Source organism: Halyomorpha halys, unplaced genomic scaffold, assembly GCF_000696795.3.
Source record: "Halyomorpha halys isolate HHAL.00 unplaced genomic scaffold, Hhal_1.1 Scaffold723.1, whole genome shotgun sequence".
NCBI lineage: Eukaryota > Metazoa > Arthropoda > Insecta > Hemiptera > Pentatomidae > Halyomorpha > Halyomorpha halys.
In genome coordinates, this window is record NW_027110197.1 from 198,863 (window position 1) to 214,973 (window position 16,111).

At 31.0% G+C, this 16,111-nt stretch overlaps 1 long non-coding RNA gene across 1 annotated transcript in view; it reads left to right on the forward strand.

The window, feature by feature from the left end:
* The first annotated feature begins 8,624 nt into the window (after positions 1-8,624).
* Positions 8,625-16,111, forward strand: part of LOC106685676 (uncharacterized) — a 53,285-nt gene continuing 45,798 nt past the window's right edge. The window contains exon 1 of the long non-coding RNA XR_001343882.2: positions 8,625-8,702. This is a non-coding gene — a long non-coding RNA (uncharacterized lncRNA). The remainder of the gene's footprint in view (positions 8,703-16,111) is intronic.

Genomic DNA, 16,111 nt, shown 5'->3' on the forward strand with positions numbered 1-16,111 from the left:
GGTTAGTCGTTGGTCAAGATGTAGTCCAAGATAACGAATCTGTTCTACAGGGTTAAGAGCCAGATTATTAAAGTATACTGTATGGCAGTCGGCAGATTTACGACGAAAAGGTGGTTCGATATCGTTGAATCAATATCATAGTACAAGAGACGAAAAAAAAAGGAAGTTTTTCAATTTTTTATTACTTTTCATTCGGAGTTCTATATCTTTAAAACTATCAATAACTCTAGAAAATCTAAGAGAACATAATTTAATTAGAGTAAATTTGCTAAAATATTAGACCTAATAGAACTATTTACGTTCAATAATTTTCGAGATATATCATTTTAAAAAGTAACGTTTCATAAAAATGTACTGAAAGATTAGTAGCTAGTGAATTTTTGAACTATTTATATCTCGAAAACCATTCGACGCACAAATGTCTATTAACACTCAAATTAACGCTACTTTAATGTACTATTAAGTAGTTTTCATGATATTTGCTAAAATAGATTTATAGTTCTGACAATTGGTTCTGAGTTTCTATCAATGCATTTCTGCTCATTACAAGTATTATAGAGGCAACTGCTATAGAATTTTAATTTATCTTTCTTCTGCTTTAGTTATTAGGAGTGATTAATTTACATTTATGATATCAATAAATTAAAATGAAATTGATCGCCCATTAAATTGTCTTTAGAAGTTCTACCATTCAGGCAATCCTCCATGAAAGTAACAAGATCTTACTAAAGGGAGTTTGGCTCCATAATGTAGCTCTTGTGCTAAATTCCAGCTTCCGTCCTTCCTGAATAGAGATTATTATCCGATATGGAAGTCATTAAACTTCTCAATGGCCTACTAAATATGATAATGGAATTGTTCATTAGAAAGGAATTTTAGTATTTTTGTGAAATGTCATTATTTTTCATCAGCTATTTTTGAAATAAACGTCTTGAGTTGAACATTGTTTTATAAATAATATCATCTATTGATTATATAATCAAAGCTCATTATGAAGTCGTAGATTTTCGGAGTTTAAGTCACTTAGCAGTATTTTTCAATTGATGTTATATGACATTTATACTACTCTTTTGCTTCTTCACTACCGAAGGTAGGAAATTTTCATTCATAAAGAAAATGAAGAATAGAAGGCCTTTAGGATCGAAATATTTTACAGAACTTTTATGTTTTAGACATTAAGAATCAAATTAGGTTCCGTATCAGTCTGTAGTCAAATCTGTGTCGGGATTTTGGATTTGGACATTATAGATGGAATCATTAATCCAATTTCGATTTAATGCAGATTGATATCAAGTTGGTCCCTTATCGGACTTATCAAATTCTATCCACTATTTTTGCTTAAATCTGAAACGTCCCTTAAACTATAATAATTTTGCACTCATATAAATGAAGGATAATGTTACAAACTTGAGAATGACAGGGATGACAACACAAAACCCTGCTGATACAATAAACCATTGGTATAGCAACAAATGTTTTAGTTAATTTTAAGCTTTATTTTCTAGTTAATTATACAGTTGTATAATTATAATCATTACAAAAACTTGTACCACTACAACCTGAAGAGTAGGGGATTTAGCTCATGGAGAGGAAGTACTATTTCTTGGAACAACTGTTGTGCAAGGCTATGATTTGTTCAAGATCACGCTCAACCGGTTAAGTTTTCCCCCCAATTAAAGGGCCCACTTTATAGAAGCTAGGTGTGCCCCAGAAGGGCTTTTGAACCTAGAGGGTTGACTCAGGGCTATAATATTGGTAATTGGTGAGGGAACTAGTCCGACAAGTGGGACCAGCGGTCCTTTTGGCCAGCTCCTGGCGACTACCTTGAAGTTGGGAGTGTCAAAATTCATTTCTCGGGACCACCGAGAAATGAATATTAACTGCCTCAGGTTGGGGATCGAACCAACAACGTTCCAAACCGTGTGCTTTGGGAACCACGCCCAACGTGACTGGCGTTTCGTCCCTACAGCTTCAGTAAGAGAAAACATAATTATCTGCCTCAGCCGGATTCGAACCAGGGCACAAGAATTAATAAAATATCGCCTTACTCACTGAGCTTCTAGCTCCCTCCAATTATAATCATATAATTGTAATGGTAAGGGGTTTCTGTATATTTAAATATGGGCAAAAAACGACAAATCCGTTTCTACTTGCGACTTAAAGTGTAAAATAATGTTTAAAAAAATCGAAGCTCTGACAATGACAGATTAACAAGGACAACATGGAAATCCAAATCCTGGGAGTTGGAGCCCAATCCAAATAAAAGATCCTTCAGCAACTCCCTCATCCCTTTTAATCCAGGAAGTTTTTGTTTCCAAGTGGCTCTAATTGTATGCAGTCCTCATTTCACGATTAATAGTCTGACCTATTTTATTTTTATGTTTTGTTTGTTTTTAACGGTTTTTTTATTTGAAACATACTAAATTGTGGAAAGTGTATTTTTTCAATTTATTTTGAGGCCCTAATACATATTTTGAAGCCTTCCGCCTCCTCACTCTGACAAGAATTGTATAGTAACCTATAGGATAACCCTTTCTTCCTCCTATCATTAAAATGAATAAGATGTTAAATTTAACATACAACAATGGAAATATAAAACTGACGGACGGAATATTATTTTTTTTTTTCTAATAATCTAATAACTCCTCACAATTTTATCCTAATCCAGCATTCTGCAACTGTAGGAAAACTGAATTTAATGTCTTCCAATGCATATCATTACATTTCTTCATTACATGCTTCTGTGACGAAATATACGGAGTTTCAAATAAAGAATAAATTCTCAAACGTTTTATCTTATTTCTCTGGTTTTCATTTGTTTACATACAGTGGCCGAAGAAAGTATTTGTGCACTACGCTTTTTTTTATTAAATTACGGATTTCAAGCAATAAAAATACCCTATTACTTTAAGAATAAAAGTAGATTCTTAAAAACTTCTTTCTTAAAAAAAAAAACATCAATCTTACAAAAAATACAGAAAATAGTATTTACACACCTTGCGTTTTATTATTATTTTTTTTTAATGTAATCTTTTGTATGTATTCCGTTGGCATCTATTACCGAATTGTAAACGTCTCGGCATTGAATGGACGAGATTTTTAATTAAATTCGTGTTAATTTGTTCCCATTCTTGCTGTAAATGATCCTTGACGTGGTGTCTTCCTGTCATGTGGTGTTTTCGAACATTTTTATCTAAAATATGCCACAAATTTTCAATTTTGTTGAAGTCAGGAGACTGTGGAGGGATATAGGTGTGGAGTTAAATATCAACCACTCTTTAGTTTTGTTAGCTGTATGTTTCAGATCATTATGCATAAAAATATACCGATCCTGAATTCCTAATTTGGGTGCACTGGCTAGCACGTTGTGGCGCAATATCTTGACATAACCTGCATTTAAAATCCCTTCAATAGGCACGAGATTTCTTACACCATTATAAGCTACGCACCCCAAACCATTACACTCCCACCTCCATGTTTTGTAGTAACTGAGACTTCTTGCTTCTTTAATTCTTCACTTTTCCTTCGCCATATTTGTCTTTCTGCCGTCAGATCCAAACAGATTAAATTTACTCTCATCAGAGAATAATACATTTTTCCAAAAACTGATGGGCTTGTTGACGTAATCCCTAGCAAATAAGAGTCTTTTTTTGCGATTGGTTTAACTCATATAAGGTTTCTTTCTCGGGAGCCTGCTGTAAATTCTTTGGGAATTTAAAACATTTCTAATTGTTGTAATGCTCACACAAACCCATGGAGTCGATTCAACCATATTAGCTGAGGCACTAACTGGATTTTTTATCGCCTCAATTTTGATTTTTCTTTTCATCCTCTCATTTATGTTCTTTGGACGTCCTTTGCGATCTCGAGGCCATCTTCTTTTCAGATGCCTAGGAGGATTTGAGGTAATGAAGGAGAAGCCAGGTCAGAAACAACTGGATTTGGATGGTTGGGAAGTTTATCATGGAAGGATTGGGGTCTGGTTCTAGCCAAATCGGCAACATATGGGACGTTGAGGTTACTTGATTCGTGACAAAGTAAGGAGCATTAAGGATTTTGGACTGTAAGGATTAGATTCGGGAGCAATTTAATGGTTTAGTTGAGCCCCAAAGCTTAACTCTGTATGTTCAGATAGGCTTTATAATAGTCTTGTAGATCAGTCTTTTGTAATGGATTGGCAGTTTAGACCGTTTGTCTAGTAAATGTTGTAATAGTCGGAATCGACGAGCAGTCCCCTGTCTTTTCAGTCTTGTATTCCATGTCAGTCGTTTGTCCAGATGTAGTCCTTAGTAACGGATCTCTTCGACAGAAATAAGTGGGGTATTATTAAAGGATACTGTGGGGCAAGAGGTCGTGGGTTTACAACGAAGGTATAATTACTTAAATTCATAATATAAAGAACAGACAAGATGTGCAAATACCTTCAGTCACTGTAGATATATTTAGTGAAGTTTATAGCATCCTGAACCAGTCTAATTTAATTTCGGGTAATTTTTTTTTTCATTGGCGCGACAGACCGTCGAGGTCCAATTTCTTAAATACATCACGCGTTTCCTGATGTGGTTTTCATTGGGTGGGTCCGTCACTCCTACGCCTATTTTTGTGAGTGCCACACATTGGCTGACAGGCCTCACAAATGCCATGAGGGGAGATAGTGAGTGCGTATTGCATAATTTTATGCTTGAAAAAATCCCGGGTAGGGCCGGGCTCGAGCTCACAATCTATGGGTTGGCAGACTGGCACGTTACCACGCTGCTGCCGTCAACCCCCATATTTTCATGTAAATCTGTAAAGTCTTGTAGAAGTACCTAGTATCTTTTTAATGTTATTTTTGTGATTTCCGGAACAAAAATCGAAGATTAACTGAATAAATAATTGTGATGAGCCTATTGGAGGTTTTATTTCATTCAAAATTAAGTGTTGATCGTTGTAGATTTTTTACAAATCATTATTTAAACATTCCATCGTTAAAAATAAATTCCTAATTTCACCTTCTTTTTTTTTTTTATAATGACTGATGTACATACAGATAAACTTAAGTAGGTAGATAAATTATATATTAGAAAAATACTTAAACGACCAAAATAAAAATAAAATAAAGATAAGTTGGTAAAATAAACTATTTTAACTTTACTAACGAAATTCTTCAAACTGATTTACTCCTGCCAACATTCGAGCAATACATTGATACTCTTTACCAAGATTTCATATTCGCAAAAATTGACAAAAATTTGAATCACGAGAAAGGCGTTGTATCTACACTAGCTTTATATTGAACTATATAACTTTTTTGGGTTGCTGCTTGAATGAGCAGATTAGGTATAGGTACAAAAATTCAATATCGCATGTTTTTTTTTTTTTTTTATAAAAAATAATCAATTTTGATTTATTGTTGATCTGATTTAGATTATTTCGATTTTAATTTTATGGAAGTAAATATCATTTTGAATATCATTTTCAAGACACAAACATTTAGGCATATATGCCAATATCTATTTATTTTAATACTTTTTCTAATTAAATTTATAGTTTAGAATAGAAAATTATAAATAGATAAGGCAAAGTACGGTTTAACACGTGAAGAATCTAGTTCAACGTGAAAAAAAGAAGAAGTAAACATAACAGATAAATAATCATGCAATAGTATTAATCGGTGGTGTGTTTTTTTCTCAATGACCCCGTTACTAGACATTTTTGATATACTGAGGGGGAAGGGATTATCTACAGGTTGGCACTCTATTCTAAACATGACTGGGAGGGGGAAGAGTGTCAAGTTTTCATTTTCGTGGGACCACCACAGAATTAAAAGTCGAACCCCAGGCCGGATTCTAACCGGCGCCACTGCAGTCACGAGCCGGTTGAACTTGGCGAACGTCCCTAATCGGTAGTCTTGGGTAATTATGAAGAAACATCTCTAGAATAAACTTCACTGTTATAAAAAAAAAATTGAATGTTCTGTTTTTAGTGTATAATCTACTCCCCCTTCCATACTCCATCTGAATTCTTAGTGGTTATTTGTGACTTCTTACTTCTGTTTTCAGTTTTACTTATTAGTTGTAAATATTTAGCTAATGGATATTTTAAATATTAAAATTAATTTTTGAAGGCGTTAGGATTTGATAATCAATTGTACTCATTTTGGGTTTTTACTGCAACGAAATCCGGTCTATATCCTACGACATACCAGAAGACTTAACAAGAATTAACAATACTAGGAAGGTGATTAGGCGAAAGACTAAAAAGGTGATGGGCAAGGGATCTTCTTTCTCAAGTAAGGTATCTGAATCAAGTCCGGAACTAGATGGCACTGTTTTTTTTTGTTGGTTTGGCACTTTGTTTCTCCATACTTGACAGACAGTTGGTTTTCGTCTAGTAGTCAGACAATAGGTTGATTGTGACATGAGATTCAAAGCCAAAGGTACAAGGAAAGCAATTTATAGATTTGGGGATGATAGCTTGTAGAATGTTAGGGTCGTTTAAATGTATTTGCAGTGAAAGACCGCAGCCCAATAGCTTTCGCAATAAAATCTTTAATGTGCTATAGATTTATACGGTTACAGGTCGAATTTTACAACAGATATTACTGACTTTACGGCTGTTTACAGTTCTTTCGATGATTTACTTTTCAGTTTGTTTCCCTCTGAAGCTACCCAGTTTTTCCATTACCCATGCCAACTATTTTTCAAAGTTAATAACCACCAAATCGATAACATATAATTTATCCTGCGACAGTCACGTGTTCGACTTCTTTAAAGTTTAGAGGAGAGTAGTATTATTTTTTTTCTTTTATGGTCAAAATATATAAGACATTAATTAATAATGTCAAAACATTATATAATTTTTGTTTAATAAGTATTAATTAATGCCTTTAATTGATAATTGTAAATAATATTTGTTAGTTAATTTAAAAAAAAATTGACTATTGTCTTAAGAACCATAGAAAAAGTTAAAAAAAATAATAATAATAAATATCATATTCATCCATATTTTATGCGCCTTCTATGCGTTCTTTAACGCTTTGAAATAGTTTTTCATAAGCGATCTGAACGATATTTTGTCAACGAAAATTGAATCCTTCCAGTTTATTTGTAGCGTCTGTATGATTTTATGGAATTAATTTATTGCGATCTAGTTTTCCGTTTTTGTGAAGTTTTCATCTGTATCAAATATAAATATATCCCGAATAGAATTTAAATATTTCTTTTGGATGAACATTTTATTTACTGACGTTTTAGAGCATTTTTCTAAAAGATCGTTAGGTAATCAGAAACTTCGGTTTTATGTTAGAAACCAATAGATTTGAAGGGATATGTAGTTTATAATGAAATGAAAAATAGTTTATTAAAACAGAATTCATAGTGGAAGTAATACACATATTTTTTCCTTTTCTTTTTAATCATTCTTGGTACTATTCTTTATCATGAGAATTTTTTTTAAAACATCCTTTCTACATATTAAAATTAAATTTGTACAGCTAAAACCCATGAACGGTCTGGGGTGCAGTACTTTGTAAGGAAGTACGGCTACTAGACCAACAGTCGTGCAAGGAGGTGATTAGATCTGAATCACGTTCGACCGCCAGATTTTTCCTCACTTAATGAGGCAAGGTGGAACTCGGAGAGCTCCCGAACCCATGGGGCTGACTCGCGGCTTCAGCGAAACAGAAAATAATTATATGGCTCAGCCGCGTTCGTACATTGGAGGTAGTAGCACTGTGCCATACCACAGAGCGACCCACTCCCACTCTTTCTTCATATATATTTAAATATTTTTTCTAAAATGACTAAAAAAAATATTAAAATCTGTACCGCTACAACCCATGAAGGGTCAGGGGCTCAGTACTTTGTAAGGGAGTACTGTTACTAGATCAAGGGTTGGGCAAGGAGGTGATGTCCGAATCACGCTCGACCGCCCAATTAAGGCTACCCAATTTACGAGGCTGGGTGGACCCCAGGAGGGCAGAACCCACAAGGTTGACTCACGGCTACAGTGTAACAGAAAACAATGTTCTAAAATGATTATCTAACATTATATACGTATTTTTTATATCCTTTAGGGTGGTTAAATAGTTGAGTCGAAAAGAAATTTTAAAAAATCTTAACTTCTTGCTTGTAAAGTGTATTGATTAATGCCGTCATATTTGTCAGGTTTACTTACAATTTTTATAATTAGTATTCATCCCTCCTTTTCAGTCATTCCTGGCACAGAAGCCATTGACAAAAATTTCCCAATGTTTCCCTCCACACTTGGCAGCATTCGACGATCGTTGTCAATGATGCACCTTGGCTGACAGAAATTTGGCACTTTTTTGAAAAGATTTTGAAAAATATGGAAGCTAAAATCAATTATCCGAATATTTCATCCGCTATAACGAATGGACAATTCCATTTTTCCCGCTATATCATATATTTTACTGCTCTGTTTTATTTATTTTTTTCTGGAGAGCGAGAATACCCAACCGGCCACAAAAAGCCAAAATTTAATCCGCTGGCTGTTATAGCAGTTATAAAGAGAGGGCGAGAGTTTGTTCTAGAAATGGTTAAAGCGTTTGCGGTGGTGGGGGTACAATACTAACTGTCTGTTGGTAATTTATGTTAATGGCACTACCCCCTCCACTCTGTCCCCTCCCTCCGAGCTAGTAGCCCTCCGGCCTTCCTCGTCTCTGCTTCTACGGTCTCTATATATAAATTGTCTTTAATCAGGTAAATATAACTTATACATCCATTATTACATACAATTTAAAAAATATAATAAAATAGTATTTAGCATAACTATATTTTTATAAGACATAATTGTCAGGAAAATTCTTTTAATATTTTATCAAATGTATTGCCTCTTAGGAATCAGCAATGAACATCATCTGCAAAATTGTGAAACCATTTAATTATAAAAGGGAAAGCGGTTAGATTTCATTTTAATGTAAATTTTATGCTCAGTTAATTATTATTTTCTCTATTCGATATTACATCTCTTGGTAGATGTAATATACTATATACTATTATCTAATATCTATATAGTATTTTTAAAAAATCGCGTCTCAATATAATAAAAATTAATTTTTTAAATATTTTTTGTCTCTCTTTGGAAAGTTTGGATTTTACGATTACGTGGTTTCACACTTTTGCCTACAATATTGTGTTAATTTGTTATTTTTAAGTAAGTCCATTTTTCAATGACTAATTCTTTAATGTAATCATTATTTTTGTATTGATTTTTAATTTTTAAATATCCTTATTAAAATTAAAATTTGGCTTTTATTGTACTGAATGTAGAAATATTTTTTTCTTAAAATTTTATTCATAATTTAAATTAAAAACTAAATTATAACAATAGGTGTATTACTATAATATTAAACATATAAAAAATTTTATGAAACTATTAAAATAAAAATATGATATTCTTATTTTACACCAAAATGAAGTATAATCATGAATATTAAGAATTCGTTAATATGTGTTATTTTATCAGGTATAGGTTTTTTTTTTAATATAATAAGAATAAATGGATTATTGGGAATACAAAGTATTCAATATCTTTAGTCCAAAGCCAAAGTGGATTATCTACAAATTTGGTTATTGAGTCTTGTTGCATTTTAACGTGGTTTTATTTTTTATATTAAATCCATTTTTCAATAACTTGTTCTTATTAGGTTTAAATAATTTAAATCGTAAATTTTTGAATTAAAAATTTATCAAAAAATTTGACTTATGAAACTAATATGCGCTAATATCAAATATAATCATGCATATTAAAAATTCGTTAATATATTTTCTTTTATAGCTATAGGTATTTAGCGATTTTTTTTTCAATAAGAGCTGGGATAAAAATATTCCTTATATTTGGTCCAGAGTGGAAAATACAGGCTTTTGTTAAAAAAAATTTTTAATTCCATAGTTACAAATATGATAGTTTGATTGCTGGAAATAAAAAATAATAAATAAATATAAGTAGTTATTCTCATTATTCTATTATAAAGGTAATACTGTATACTTATTTTTTTATTTATTTCAGAAATGAAAACTTTATAGATTAGAAATTTGCTTATTTTAAAATTAATGTTTGATAATTGTGTATTTGATTTTCAACAATAGTTGTCACATTTATTTATTATTTAATTTATTTTTTTAATATAAATAATTATTTTCCAAAACAAATTATACTTATTTGTATTATGATTATAAATATTTAAAAAAGTAATCTTCTCAAATATAAGGATGTAGTTAATATTTTATTGTACATCAAAATAAAATTGAAAAATATTATAAAATCTTCAGCCGGGTAAGGATCATTTCTTATCGAAGACATATTCTTATCCGCTGGAGCCAGCCGTCTCGCTGTCTCACTTCTATTTTGATAGTCATAGTATTTTGATAGTACTTTAAATTTTGTATTCTCGCAATCTTTGCTACTTTTGTAGTACGATTACTAATATTGTAGATGACGCGCCAGTTATGATTTTGAGAACGATTTTCTTATAGGGTAAGAGTATGTTTCGTTTGCAAAATTATCTTCCATTTTGCTGTCTTTAATATGTTTATAAATAGGTTGTAAAACAAAAACAAAAAATCGATAGAAGCTTCGTCGCCAAGGGTGTATTTTACAGTATTTTTAGGAAAAGTGATTTACTTGTTTTATTAAAGAATAAAAATTGCTAATACAATTTCGGTGGTAGGAAGAAAGAAGTTGATTAATCTAATGAAGAGGATTAATCTAACACCAATTCAATGCTCTATGGAAATATATTTATTTTCAACCCTCTTACTCAATTTTGGGAAACTGTGGAGGTAAACCAAACCTTAAAAACCACACACACACGCACAAAAGGATAGCGTTGAAAAAAGCTTTAAACCCTCAAAAAGCACTTCTCTAATATCAAATCAATTCATGTACCAAATTCCAACTCTTTAGCTGAATTTCGAAGAGGTTGTAGACATGCGCGAAGCTTTGAACAGACCACAATTTTGTCTGACATTCAACCCACCTTTACGTTGTAGTTCAACCAAGAAAGCAACACCGCATACTGAATTTCAGCTTAATTTGATCTTCAAGGACTGTTGAAAGTAGCCAAATGTATGTATACATAAAGGAAAATATGACAAAAATTTGTACCTAACTTCTAACGTCATAAAGAATAATTTCCAAAATATAGCAAAACCCTGTATGCTATGAATGTTCGTTGAGCACTCAGTGAGTTTGAACATTTTCATCATTAATGCATAACAACGATATTAGCTCCCGCAAAGTTTATGCAACATTCATTAATCATAGATGCGATAGATAGAGATCTTATGATGGAGATACTGTAGGTGTATTAGATATAGACTCATCATAGAATACACTATAGATAATCGAAGCTATTTTGGTAAATAGAGAATTAATGTATTAGAGATAAATTTATGTTTTAATATAATATTGTGATAAGAGTTTATTATCTATACCTAGATTATTTTTCTTATACTCTTTAATTTACTATTAATAACAGAGTATTATGGAATCTTACTTAAATTTCATATTTTGAGTTTTTTTAAGCCATTCTCTTACATTTTTGTAATTGAACGGTCTCTGATGAAACGAGAATATGAAGAACTAAAAAAATATTTTATGGTGGAATTATTCGGAGACCAATTTAATTTATGATAGTATTGATCGAAATCTACTTTAAGAGACTTTGGAGTTTTATTTATATCAGTATGTTTTTCATAAGTTATGGTAGAGTCTGATTTTCTGTTTTTTTCTCCGAATCATAAAATGAAGTGCATTTTTCGCGTAAGTTGTGTCCATAAATAAATTCATTTAAGTTCTAATCATTATAAAATACGTTGTTATTCATGTTTCATCATTTAACGTAGTTATAACCTGTTAAAATCTATTTTTTTCTGTATTATTATTAATTTTAGTTGTTGAATCATGATATGGAATATACTTATCTCTCATAAAGTTCATTAGTTCCTTAAATTATACATATCCTTAGCTTTTATGCTCTCGATAATTCGTTTTTCGAACGCGCAAGGCGATAAATCTCATAGCTATTAACAAATGCCTATAAAGTACTGGAAAGATAAGTTAACACACCTATAAACTGCATTAACTGCATAAGTTAATTTATTCACATTTTTTGTTTCAATTCCTTTAAAAGAGGTACTTATCTTATATTGTATAAGAAGTACTTATACGTTTTTGTAATCATATACCAAAGTATGCGGCATTTTACAAATTCAATAAAAAAAAAAATCTCAAAGAAAGAAACCCTCGTTTTTATGTTATTTGTCCGTTTACGGTTTCTCGGAGGATGTCTACAGGTCAAGGAAGTTTTTACCTTCAAAAGGTTTTCTTACCTCATCGTAAATCTTCTTGTCCTTCTTCCGTCTTGGTGACTTTAACTCACATTGTCAATAACTTTCTATGTTAAAAAATATTTTCTTCAGAGTAGTTGTTAATATCTTTGAAAATTATGAAAAATAGTTTTTTTTTTGAGAATTTAATTTTCTCTCAAATTATTATATTTATAATATATTGAAAAATGTATATTATCTTATTTATGCGCAATCAGATTATACTTTTCGTAATAATTTTTTTCTCTAGGATTGTTCTTAATATAATTTGTTAAAAGGCTTCGGGGAGAAAACTGTTGGCCGGTTACATCAAATTAGTTTTTTCTGCTATTGTGTAGCCAATATTGTGCACAGAGAGCCCGATTTAGTACACGTTCGCAGTGGGTCGAAACCAATAAAAAAGAAGAACAAAATAAAAAAGAAGAAACAAAATCCGTCATGTTTTAATCGGTGCTGAAGCAGTCAGATCCATAGTTTTCTTGCATCCAGGAAGCTCTGAAACTCAAGAATTCGTTGAAAATTGTCGATGATATATTTGTCCCGATCACTATAACACTAATTGACACTTGTTTATTCTATGAACATATATATTATTTCAATTTATAATATATGAATATTTAATAATTTATAACTTTAAATTCTTTTAATATATTATAAATTTAGCATCACTAAAATTGTAAAATTTTAATAATTTATATGAGTATAGTAACGTGTGTATGCTATATTTTTAAATATCTAGTTGTTCTACAAAAATATAATAATACGACAATAAACGTTAAAAACAATACTGAACTATAACCGAAAATGATGAGATTGAATTTCGTTTAGTTATAAGAAAAGAAAAATGGATAAATGTATAGCATTACAATTTATCTTTATTTTTAATAAGTGAATTTAAAGAATTATTTATTAAAAATATTTCTTTTAACTTTAATACATTAAATATCCATTTCAATTATAAATCCGTACTAAACTGCACTTTCAATTAAAAAATGAAATAATATACAAAGGAATAAAAATAACTCGATATGAGGCATTCGGTTTTAAAACCGGTTTTTGAAGAAGTGTTTAACAGCCTTATTTAAAAAAAAATTGCTACCTTTCCGACAGACTTGATTAGTGTTTCTTGTTTTATCAAAAGATCGCGACGGGTTTAAAACTAAACACGAATACAGATGCGTTTAATTTTGGTGTTGGAGCACATTAAAAAAAAAAAAAAAAATCTATTTATTGAAAATATTTTACAAATAGCAATTAGTAAAGTAACAATATAACTGATTTTCAATGTTTGAAAAACATACGCCGCATTTATTACTATATAAGAAGAAAATTAAAACCAACAAAGATTTTTGAATAGAATAAAGTGTTATTATTTATTCATGTATACTCACAAATATATTTTGCCAGTACTATTACACAAACACGGGTAATTTCTTTATACCACAATTCTTATAGCAACTTAAGTCTTTCTATTTTAACAAACTTAAAAAAAAAAAAATTAAAATCTGAATATTGCGGAGTGTTTTCGACGCCGCCCGCCCACAGCGCTACTCTGGCGCAGGTCCGAATCCCGCCTCTCAACAGTCCCGGGCAAATTGTTTTATTCCTGTCTAGTTTTTGTTTAACGCAAGACCGCTTAGACCTCTCCTCTAGAGGAGTTCGGAAAACGTTGGGCCGTTTTCATATCTTGGTGAGTTTAGTCTTATGTTCCTTTGTTTAGCTTATTAGTACATGATTCTATAGAAATGTTTTGGATATTTTGTTTATCTCGTTTTGTTTTATATTTGTTTTGTGCACAATATTTTGGCATCCCTAGACGGAAACAAAAAAAATTTTAATTGTTGAAAATATTTTTAGCTTGATATTTTCAATGAATTTGTGTACTTCGAATTTTTGCGATCATGAAATAATATAATGCCAGCACTATTCTAACACACAGTATTAATTCAATATCTTTTCTTTTAATTTATATTATGAATAAACTAGAGTATTTTTTTTAACACTTCTGAATATTGCCCAGAGCATATTTATTTATTTTTTGGAAATTATTAATTCAACAAAACTTATCCTGAAGTTGATTTATTCGAAATATAACAGATATAGGGTAATAAGCTTCTTTTTCTATGTTATAGTTAAGTATAATATATGTTTGGCTTATCTTTGAATTTATTTTGTTTTCTCAAAAATGGGTTGGTGTGAACTCAGGCAAGAAATTTCCTATATTTCGGTTCTTGTAAAGCTTGGTTTATGGGGCCGTTAGGCGGGGCGCCATTTTGGCCTCATCGACCGCCAAGAAATGCGCGGGAATCGTGCGCCCGCGCCCGTGCCGCCCCCACCCCCAGCACCGCCCTTCCATTGCCCGCCTTATCGATTCGCGCGGGAAAACACTAAGCCCGGGACTCCTGACTTCTGGCGGGAAAATTGAATGCAAATCCCCTCTGTCTCTTCCTCGAGTCCCGCTGTTATTAAACTCCGTAAATCAAATCTGAGTCGGCTATTTATGGAAGTCATTCTGTATTCAGTCGTATTTTCTATTCCATATAAATTAGAAATAAAGGCAAAATTTTTAAGAACATGAATTTCGATAAAAATCTTCCTGTTTTTATTCTGTAAAATACGTTTTTATTGTTTATTTTTTAAATATATAATATTTTTATTTCCTTACTGCCGAAGCTTTGTATTCATGTAGGAAATAAGAAAACTATAACCGCAGAATCAAAAATGCATTTTACGTTTTGAACTCCAAGGAACAAATTTCGTTCCATATCCGTTTGTCGGTCTGTCTGTAGTAACCTTTTATGTTCGGACATAATAAATCGAACCGATAATCCAATTTTGATGAAATATTCAGGGATTGTGCAAGGTATCTGTTCAGCCTCATGTCGATTTCATCAGATTCTGTCAAATACTTTTGGTTACGCATGCGTAAGCGTTTTGTTTTTTATTTGTTTAGTTTTAGTTTTTTATTTATTTATGTTTATTGGAAACATCTGTATTTCGAAAACGTGCGATTTTGTTTCAATTACGTCTCCTCTCGTAAATTTTATTTTGAAACGACAAATGCAATTTAATAATAAGAAAAACATTAAAGGGAATTTATGAACTCTAAAATATTGGCAATTATGTACTTGGACACTGAATTATAAAACTCGGCAGACGTTTTATTTCACATGTGGTGAAATACTCACTCACATTTTTGTGAGTTGTATGGAATCTTTCTTTCTTAGTAAATAAACTCGAATCAGTTATTAATATTACTTATTTTTTATATAATTTAGAGTCCTATTATATATATTTACACGGAAAACAGTTCCATTAAAAAAAAAACCATGCTATAATAGCACTTTCATTGGTAAATATTAACAAATCTAAAAATAAATAAAGTGAAATAGGGAAGGAAAGTTCAGGAAAAGTAATAATGAATTTTAATTTTATTATAAAATATATCCATAAAAATTATTATATTTGCATTATAAGGTATTGATGGTTTTTATGAGTGTAATAATTGTTTTTATAAGAGTATAGGAAATTTCTTAATGCAAATATTTCTATTTTAACTTAATTTTTTTTTTCTATTTTATAATATTTATTTATATAAAATTAAATACTTAACTGCATTTGAACTTAATTTTAGTGAAATAATAGTAATGATATTTTTTATTTATCCTGGGACTAAAGTACAATAAAACAGGCAATGAAAATAGGCTTTAGTGCCTTTGAGTAAATTTCAAAAACTTAAAAATTATAATGAGGTGTAGATAGTTGACCGTAGATTAATG